The sequence below is a fragment of the Manis pentadactyla genome, chromosome 16, assembly GCF_030020395.1.
Source record: "Manis pentadactyla isolate mManPen7 chromosome 16, mManPen7.hap1, whole genome shotgun sequence".
NCBI classification, from domain to species: Eukaryota; Metazoa; Chordata; class Mammalia; order Pholidota; family Manidae; genus Manis; species Manis pentadactyla.
Window position 1 is genome coordinate 58,200,615 of NC_080034.1, and position 10,205 is coordinate 58,210,819.

At 48.4% G+C, this 10,205-nt stretch overlaps 1 long non-coding RNA gene across 1 annotated transcript; it reads right to left on the bottom strand.

Moving 5' to 3' along the window:
* Positions 1 to 731: 731 nt before the first annotated feature.
* Positions 732 to 9,276, bottom strand: LOC130681221 (uncharacterized). The gene is made up of 3 exons (XR_008994303.1): positions 9,158 to 9,276; positions 2,939 to 3,102; positions 732 to 1,371 (listed from the first exon to the last, which is right to left on the bottom strand). It is a non-coding gene; the product is annotated as an uncharacterized LOC130681221 (long non-coding RNA).
* Positions 9,277 to 10,205: the final 929 nt, after the last annotated feature.

The window sequence follows — 10,205 nt, forward strand, 5'->3', positions numbered from 1 at the left end:
GCCCCCGCCACAGCCTGCATGCTGTGGACACCCTTGCCAGCGTCGGGCTCTCCTCCGGGGTGCATGCCGGCAGAGGCGGGTCAGTATCTCCAGAATCTCCACCCACATTTCCCGAAGCCTCACCAAATAAACACAACATCCAGATAAAAATAGTCTTATTTCTGCAAGGCACTTTAAGACAGATTCTGTAGCTTCGTCTTTCTCCAGATCGCTGCTCCTAGGATTACACAGAAATGGGGGAATAGCGGCCGTGTACATGCTTGTCTGTACAGGAAGTGTTCCCTCATTTGCTGAGAATCAAGCAGCCTAGAACAAATTCTTAATATCAGAGGGCCTTTAACTGAAGAGATTTAACGAAATCTTATTAAGTCTGCTGGGAACTGCAGTCCAGCCACGGGTCATGTGCTCAGGCTTGGGCTCTGGTCCACCAGGAATGACACCACAGTGTCACTCTCCACTCTGATATTTAGGGGAGGAAGCAGATGTCCTTTGACCTCTAGGGCACAGGCACACAATAATGGCTTAGTACATGTTAATTATTATAATACTTTCCATTTGTAAAAGAGCAGCCAGAATCTACAAATGGGATGGTGAAGATAAAGCAGTGCATCATCTTATTTTAATACATTGCAGAGGGGCAGGGGCTCCTCTGACTGGACACTGAACTAAATGGGCATGAGGAGTGGGGCTGGTCATCCCCTGAGCAAGAGTAGTGAAGGCATGGGTGAGAGATGGGTAATGAGTCAGCGGAGAGATGGAGATCCCAACCTTGGGTGGGATTACAACCCGAATCCCAGCAGCGCCTAGAGGGACTAGCCCCACTCTCCCAGTCTGTCTTCAGGAAGCTACAAATTTCAAGCAAGCAGGACCCAGGGGAGAGGAAGAAGGGAGTGTGCCCCTCAGATAGGGGAGAGCGTGACACCTGATGTGGGGGACTCAGGAACAGCACCACGGAAGGAACGCAGGGCACTGACCCCTCTGAGCGACAGGGCTCCCCATGGCTGGAGATGTTGCCTGGCAGGCAGAGCAGGGTGACCCCCAACCTCGTCTCTACTCACTTCTCTTCATGAGGGCTCAGAGGGCCTAAGTGGGGGCAAGAGTCTGGGAACACAGGACGCCCTCTTCCCGCCTCCCCTGTGTTCTCCATCCCGGGCCTGTTGGGGAAGAGTTCTGTCGGTACGCTACCTGCAGAAGTCATACAGGAGACGGATCCTGGCAAGAGCAGGATTTATTTGTCTTGCAAGCACTTTTCCTTAAGGAATGTGAAGATCCACTGCAGAAGGAATGTGTCAGCACAGGTTTAAAAGGTGATGATGCAAAACAGACCTTGTCACTAGAGCACAGCTCAAGGTGGGAGGAGGCAGCTGGGCCCTGGGGAGGAAGGGGAAGGAAAGGAAGGAGGATGGGAAGATGGGAGGGACTTCTGGGGACCATTCCAGGATGAAGCACAAAAAAGTGTTTGTGCCAAACTCTGGCCCCTGAGATGATGCCAATGCACCGTAGGTAAGACTGGGATCTCTCTGGCGATGGCCTGCACTGCGGCCGTGATGGGAGGGTCAGCTCCTTCATCCCACACCCCCAGCTGATATCTGCCCTTAAACCTGGGCCAGTTTTGAGGCAGTAAGAATAACCTTTTTTGGAGACATGTGCAAATTTCAGTGTGGACCCTCCAAAGCCACTGCTGGTTTGGGGAATATCAGTCTACTTGATTAGATTGGGTTTGAAACAGCCTAAAAACTGCCTTAAAACCTCTGGAAAAAGAATGCTCGGTTGGAGATGAGACAAGAGGAAGAGGTGACTGCTGCCTTACTGCTGAACAGGTCTACTTCTCTTTGACTCTCCAAAGAGTGCTGAGAATGGGACAGATGGAGTTAAGGCCCGTAATCCAGATTCTAAGTCTCCTTTTAATAAACTAAATGAAAAGCAAACAAGCATAAACATCTGACCCTCTTCCTTGAGAGAAGGGATTACAGAAATTGTGGGATGTGAAAACAACACCTTTATTATCCCCAGTTGGCCCCAAATCTGAACAGGTAATTGGAGACATGGGCCAACAGAGAGGGACGTGGTGAGAAAAGCTGCCTTAACCTTCCCTTGATCTACTCTCTCAATACTGAGGGTGTTTTCTCAAGGAAGGGGACTGATGTGTGACCATTGGCTGGGAGCTCTACCAGGAACCTGTTGAAACGACTGGTATACACAGCCATGTGACCATTTTAGAGGCCAGTCTTTGAAGCTGGTCATGATCTCAAAGTGAATAGGGGTTGGGGGATGAGGTGGAGATTGGGGAGGATGCAGTGTCATCTTTTCAACAAAAAACATGAAAGTTGTGTTGAAATAACTGGTTTAGACTACCATGCAAAGACATGAAACATACTGTGCGTGCCCAGTCCGTCTGCTCAGGATTCGACTGGAACACCAGGGGCTGGATAAGTAGCCAACACGGAGAGACTCCAAGGAGGGCACGTTTGCCATGTGCTTATTCCCCTGTCCACTATTGGGGCCCACTTGCCTCCCGACTGTCTCCCCTAGATCTATCCACTGCCTGGGCTCTCTCCCTGGGACGTTAGAACCTGGTTGTGTTTCTATCCTCAAAGTTCTCTTTTGGGTGCATTGAAAATACAAAAGCAGTTCAGGAAAGCTGATGTATTAGGAATTTGTCTGATGTTTTGGCCACCTGCAGCAAACTCCCTCTGATCATGCAAACCCTCTGTGGCACTGGCAGGACTCGGCACCCTGCCTCCCGCTGCGGGAACCAAGGTGAGGATCTCTGCCTCCCTCCCTGTCCACCAGAGTCCTAGCAAGGGACCTCCACTCAGCCATCTAGATGCTCCAGCCAAATGCTTGAATCCTGAGGGAGCGATTCCAGCGCACAAAGGTGTAAAGACAGTTCAGAAATTATGCAGAACAGCAGTAAGGTCCTGGCCAATGTACTCACCTAATTGTCTCTGTCGTGTGGCCTTGGCTATGACCCCTGTGGGTGCCTGTCTTGTGTTAAGCCTGGGACTTCAGTTCCATGAGCTCCCCAATGGAACTCTACCGATGAATTCTTTCTCTGTGTACGTTTGTGATCATTGCTTTCTGTTGCTTGCTGCCAAGAACCTAGTTGATACAACCAAAGAAAAGATGTCTACATATAACCATTGTCTGTCTCTTCTCTGACTCTGTCCCTCCTGCCTCCCTCTTGTGAAGACCCTGTGATCATGCTGGATGCACACAGATAACACCCCCATTTGAAGATCTTTAATTTATTGTAGGTGCAAAGTCCCTTTTGCCATGTGAGGTAACATATTCAAAGGCTCTAGGAACTAAGAAATTTTGGCAAATGACAGGGGCACTTGAACAAGGATGCTGGAGAGTTTGGCTGGAACTCTGGCCAGGAAAACTATAGGCAGCTTCAAATGACATGGGACCAGAGACCATGAACAAGCAGGGCATGTGGGTATTCACTGTGGCCAGTGGACATTTTTAGGAAGACCGTTGTTGCATCTACCGCAGCATTCTAGGAAGCTCTAACTCCAGAGTTCCCTACCTGGGCATGTTGAGAACGAATAAAGCAAAGTACAGCCCTCCAATCCCAGCCTGACTGAATGCATTCCCCCTCCAACTTCTTTTAACTGATAAAGTTGATAGAGGCAATGGTTTCTCACACCAAAGAGCAAGGGAAAGCAGACACAGAAGAAATGATTGCAGCAACACCGGGAAGGTCTTGCCAGTTAGGATTAGGACAGTCAGTCCAGCAGCTGAAATCGCCAGTTCTTTACAGGCTTCAGGGAAGTCAGATGTGGACACCACCCCAAGAGCTGCCTGCCAAAGTGGGGGGAACCTAGAACCCCACCACATGGGCAGGTATGCTAAATGACTGTTAATATGGGAACTGAGAACACAGGCTAAGGTACCATAACTTGGAGAATGATTCCTGGACCCGTGGCCAGTTTATCAAATATGCCTCCTGCCTGCAGAGGGGAAATATATCAGAGAGGCTGCCAAGAGTTTGGGATAAACCCTTCCCTTTAGCTTCGCGTGTGAGAAAGAGACATTTCATTCTACCTCCCTGAAAAGAACTCAAGCCTAGTAATACAAAAGTGAACATGGACTGTGAGTTTGTAGAGATCTTGGAAATTTATAGAAGGATATGGGGGAGGTGCTCAATAAAAGTTTAATACAGAAATGAATGTAAGTGTAAATACATAAATAAGTATAAAATTATGACCCAGGTTAGATACTGGATACAGCTGCCATTGTTCAGTCCCAGCATCTTTGAGGAAGGAGCATACCGCACCCACGGCCACAGCTGACAGGGGTGTGATTGGCTGCCCGACAACTATGTGCTGCATGGCCTGGCTTGAGCGATGAACTGGACCTATCAGAATCTTCTGAGAATTTGTAACAGGGGTATTGAGATGCCAGATCAATAACTCAAAGCTGCTAGGATTGGAAGATCTTGTGAATCTGACCATAAAGCCATTAAAGCCATATTCAAGGTAAAGCTAAGAGGAAGGAGCTCATCAGCAGATACGGCATAACGGAAAACAAACCTGCTCCTTTCTGCACATGCACCAGGTTTTCCTCTGTGAATACCCACATGCCCTGCTTGTTCATGGTCTCTGGTCCCATTTGAAGCTGCCTACAGTTTTCCTGGCCAGAGTTCCAGCCAAACTCTCCATCATCCTTGTTCAAGTGCCCCTGTCATTTGCTAAAATTTCTGCATCTCTTGGATCAGATCCTGTGTCACAGCCCCTGGCCCAGCTCAGCTGCATATACACCAGGCTGTGCATCAGGCATCTACCTCTGACCCAGTCAGCTGTGGACAGAGAGATGGGGTCATGCACTCCCCGGGGTTGCTCCTCACGGGGCAGTGTGGTCAGGAGAAATTAAAGTAAGCAGACGCAGTTGGCCTCACAGGCCAATTCACTGGAATGTTCCTCATGATCCAACAAACATCCTCACTTTCAGGGGTTTCATTCTCTCTTTTGACCTGGAAGACCGAACTTTTCCAATTCTTAAGGACACTGTGGGCTGGTCCTACTGAGTTTACTGAATTTGGAATTCGTTAGGATTTTTCCCAAGACTGCTTCTGTGCGGCACCTACCTCTCTATTTCCACCCAAACTTTCTCCCATCAAGTCAAACCACCCCTTCAGAGGTGCTGTCTTTCAGGTTTGAGTTTTTCCCTTTAAAAGAAAATGATTGCATTTTAAAGAAATCAGAACATGACAACATTGCCAGCAAGGTCTGGAGAGTCCTGGAAAGGACTCTTCAGCTCGGGAGCTGTGGTGGATGGCGAGCTGCCTGCAAATTCCTCCCTATGGGGACAGGAATGCTCCTTTGCAATGTGGCTTTGTAGCTCCTCCCTCCCATCGAGAAACTGAGTCTGGAATTTCCACCCCTGGGATCTGGACTTGGCCTCTTGACTTGCTTTGGCCAATGGGACATCAGCCAGCATGATCCAAGCAGAGGTTTGAAAAGTGCTTGTGCCTCGAGGTCTTTTCTTGCTGCTGAGACCCCTTCTGCTACCACAGAAAGGGGTCTGGGCTAGCTTCTTTGAGGATGGGAGACCACGTAGATAAAGACTCCAGTCATCCCAGTCCTCGTTGAGGGCCCGGACATGTGACTGAGACCATCATAGTCCATGCAGCCCAGACAAGAACCACCCAGTCAGTCCACAGAATTGTGCAAAATAACAAAGCTGCTAAGTTTTGGGGTGGTTTGTTACCAGCCAAAGCTGCCTGGTAGTGATACCTTCTGGGAGGACTCCAGCACCTGCTTCTCTCCCAACACGTTGGCTCCAAGGTCAGGGTCAGACCTCACAGGACCTGCTGCCTCGCGAGTGGCCATTTGATGTACCTTCAGACACCCTGCTTTCAGCTCCCTTCCATCTTCATCAGCCTGGTCTAATGGAGATTTCCCCATTGAGAAAATCAGGACTCTTTTTCATCCTAGTGGTCTAGGCATATTGTGATAGTCTCTGATTCCTCTTTCTTCTTGGCCAGTTATTGGCAAGAAGAGGAGCAGGTACTGATGGCAGAGAGAGGAGAGAGGATGGGTCTGTGTGAATGACCCAAAATGCGATTGGGAATGAGGATGTGTGTGGTTGAAACAGTGCAAGGTAGGTGAAAGGGACAGGCGGGGGCCGGGGGACCATATGCAAACACTGATTAGGCCCCCTGGCTCTGCCATCAGACCGCCAGGTTTGAATCCTCACTTAGCCATTCATCTGCTGTCATCTCTGCCTAATGGGCCATCCTGCCACAGCCAGGATGCCAAAGAGTCCTACCAGTTAGCTTTTGCAGCATTACAAACCTCTCCAAAATGTAGCAGCTTAAAATAACAGTTTTGTGTCACTGTAGCAAACCTGACCTCCCTTACACCTCAGTTCCTAAACTAATGAAATGGGATAATGCCAGTATGCACTCCATCAAGCAATCCACTTGGAACAGATCCGGCACACCTTCACTGCTGTTTTTATCACCCTCAGGTTCTAATAGGTTAGTGAGTCACAGACTCACCTGCCTGCAGGGGTGAGGGTTGGCATACAGTTAAGCCTAGCCTTACATCTTCTCTGAATCATTTTGAGGTCTCGGCTCATGACAGTCATGCTGTGAGTCACTTTCTTGAAAAGAGAAAGAGGATGGTATCTCATGGGGTTTTGGGACCCTTGTGGAATATATACCAAGCTTAAATAAATTGATTAGGGCATTACAGAACAGATCCAATAAGGAGTCACATTGTCTCAGGTCCTCTTAGACTTCGGTGGAAACTGCAAGGTGAAATCTCATGGGTTTGATCTACGCCGTCAGGCTGGGGCTGGGGGATTGTCACCAAGCCTGCAGAGAGCTCCCTGGCTTGCCTTTTCAGGGTTCACTCCTGGTCATCTGGACTCAGTCCCATGGTTGTTAAAATTAAATAAAAAGGAAAATTCAGTTTCTCAGTCACACTCGCTGCATTTCAAGTGCTCGACAGCCATGTGTGGCTTGCGGCTGCCCCACTGGAAAGGGCAAGTCTAACACATTTCCACCATCACTGAAAGTCCCATCAGTGCTGTTGGATCTAGGGTTCCATCCCTGCCTCACACCCACGCCCAGCTGGCAGGCAGTGGGAGCAGGATTTCTCTGGCATGCTGCACCTGTCCACCAAAAATAATTTCCCTATTTAGAAGGAAAATTCTCTAAGATGTCATCATTTACTATTTCAGATGAAAGCACCTTTTTGTAAGCCTCAAATAAAATGCAAATATGTCAGTGGTACAGCATAGTTATGAACAAACATCTTAGTTTTGTGTGCTACTTTATTATTCATTCAGCAAATATTTGTTGCGCACCAGTGCATGCCAAGATGTTGGGAATAAGACCTGTTCTTTGTTCTGGGGACACTTCAGAAGCTAAGCATTCCTGCAGTCATAGAGCTAAGTATGCATATTAACAAACACGCGCAGCAGTTCAGGTGCTATGGTGCAAAGCAAGGCAGGGTAGAGGGAGAGAGAGTGTGAGAGGTCAGTGGGGATATATGCTGCTTAAGCTGAGTGGTCAGAGTGGCTTCTCCATCAAGGGGACTTTTGAGCAGAGAGTTGAATGGATGGAGAGGCAAGCCCTGATGATCTCTAGAGAAAAAGTGATCCAGCAGAGACAACAGCATGTGCAAAGGTCCTGAGGTGGCCTGTGCTTGGCACCATCACATGGCTACATGGAGCCACTTGAGTGAAGGAGAGAAAGGGAGGAGATGATCAGAAGAGAAGAGCAACGATGAGAGGTAGCCAGGGCCAGATCAACAGGAACTTGTAAGCAGTTGAATAAATTTGCTTTTACTCTGAGGCAAGCCATGCAAGGGCTTGAACAGACATGATCTAACTTTGATTTTAAAAGGATCAGTCTGTTTGCTGTATTGATAATAGACCCTAGGAAAAGCCATTAGCCATAAGTGGCTAGAAAGCATTTGAAATGCTGCTAGAATGCCCAGAGACATTATCCACAGCAGAGAGAGGGCAGAAGTGGAAATGGGGGGACCAGTTAAGAGATGACCATATTAATCGGTGTGAGATGATGGCAGCTTGGGCCACGCTGGTAGTGGCAGAGTGGTTAGGTGCTGTCAGCTCCTGCAAGCATTTAAAACAAGAGAATTTTCTGGTGGGTTGGTGTGCGGTGTGAGAGCAGGGATTGGCAATTTGATTGGAAGAAGGAGAGGATCCTCTTAAAATATATGCTCCTTGATATACTGTCAGGGGCAGGCTTCCTTCTCTGGCCAAAGAGCAACAGCAGAGCCCTGGGTGCTCAGGACCTGGAGACGGGCATGCAGGCAGATAGGTGGGAGATCAAACAAAACGCTTTCTGTGCACGTCATGGTCATCAGGGGCCGCGCCTGGCCAGCTGGGGCGGGGGCATCGAGCTCCCTCCCCAACCTTCCAGCAGTGCTTGTGCCCACGAGACGCTGGAGGCCCACAGACCTGGGTGTGAGTTCCAGCTGTAACTGATTCCCTCCTGTTGGCCACAGGCAGTGTTGGTGACCATGTTCTCGGAGTGTCTAATGTGGGCAGAACTTGCCCTCCTTTGGGACTGCGGGCTCACAGCGCGCCGTTTGATCGTCTAGCCAGGCATCCTTCTGCTCCCCACTCACAGAAACCAGCCGCACAGGCAATGCCACGCCCTGGCTCTTCGGCACTGAATTGGAGACTTAATATCTGAGTTTCTGCCTCTCTTCTTTACAGTGAGGGTAAGACTATCACCTCACACTCTGTGTTCGGGATAAAACGAGGTGATGTTTGTAAGGTACTTACTTAGTAAGCGCTTCCTGCAGTGCGGAGCTGATCCTGGCTGGTACAGAGCAGGAAGCAACGAGAAGGCTCCTAAGAGCCCCGGGCCGGAGCTTCCCCGGGAAGTGCTGGGGCCCCGGTCTGTTTGTGCACCAGAAACCCTGGAGAACGTCATTAGCCCTTTCGGTCCCTGGTTACAGGGCTCCAGTGGCTAAGTCACACCACGCAGGCCTGCAGAGGCCCTAGCTGAGAATCCAGTTTGAGCAGACATGAGAGATCTAGAGAGACACACAGGCATGCTGCCAGACCCTGCTGAGTGGTAGAGTCAAATGGCTGCGTGTGGGGGCTGAAGTCCTGTAGGGTGAAACACAGAGAAGGCTGGGGCTGAGCCTGGGGTCCGCCTGGCTAGCACTCACCATGCAGTGAATCTTTCAAGTGGACCGAATTTCCCTTCTCTACTGGAAATCCTAGAAAACAGGAGAAAACTATTCGAAGTTTGAGGGAAGGAGCTATGTAAAATTTACTAAAATCACTCCACAACGGACCCTTTCCCAAGTTGCACATAAGCCACCAACTCCAGACACAGTGAAATTTCTTGTTCTCAAACCTGCCAGAGACTCTGGCCTGTGTTCTCTCACTAGGCTCTCTTCCCAGGAGCCACTTGGTCTACCAAGTGGACCACTTCTCCACATTCATCCACATTTTCCCACATTCTCCACCATTCTTCCCCATCTACGAAGGCCCAGGTCACGTTTTCTCTTCTGTGAAGCCTTTCCTGATGCCCTTGTGGTCACTTGCTCCACATGCAGTTCCAAAAGCCCTTTATCCCTCCATTATTACATACACCACACTTGTTACATTATTGATGCTAATAATCAGGATCACTTACATTGCATGGCCTCCTCAGGGGCTGTATCTTTAGCACAATGCCAAGCACATAATTCTTTAATAAATCTTCTTTAATGAATAAATGTTTCACTCAGAGTGCTAAAAAGTTGGTTGAATATAATATTTCTAGGCCTTTTACAAAGAATATAAAAATAACAGATGTGATTTAAAAACATTACTGAATAAAATACATTCTTCTAAAAAAATGTATCATGGGCAAATAGAACACTATCCCTTGTCTTCCAAGAGTAGTTCTGAATTAGGAGATGCAGAAGTCCAGATGAAAATAGCTGGTTAAGAATAATATCTTTTTTTAGGGTAGTGAAAATACTGTGTCTGATATTATAATGATGGATACATATCACTATACATTTGTCCAAACTCATAAAATGTACACCTCCAAGAGTGAACTCTTGAATAAGCTATGGACTTTGGGTGGGTAGATATGTCCATGTAGGTTCATCCTTGGTTAAAAATGCACCACACTGGTTAAGGATTTGGTTAATGGGGAGGCTGTGCATGTGGGGAGGCAGGACATATGTGGGAAATCTCTGTACCATCATTTCAATTGC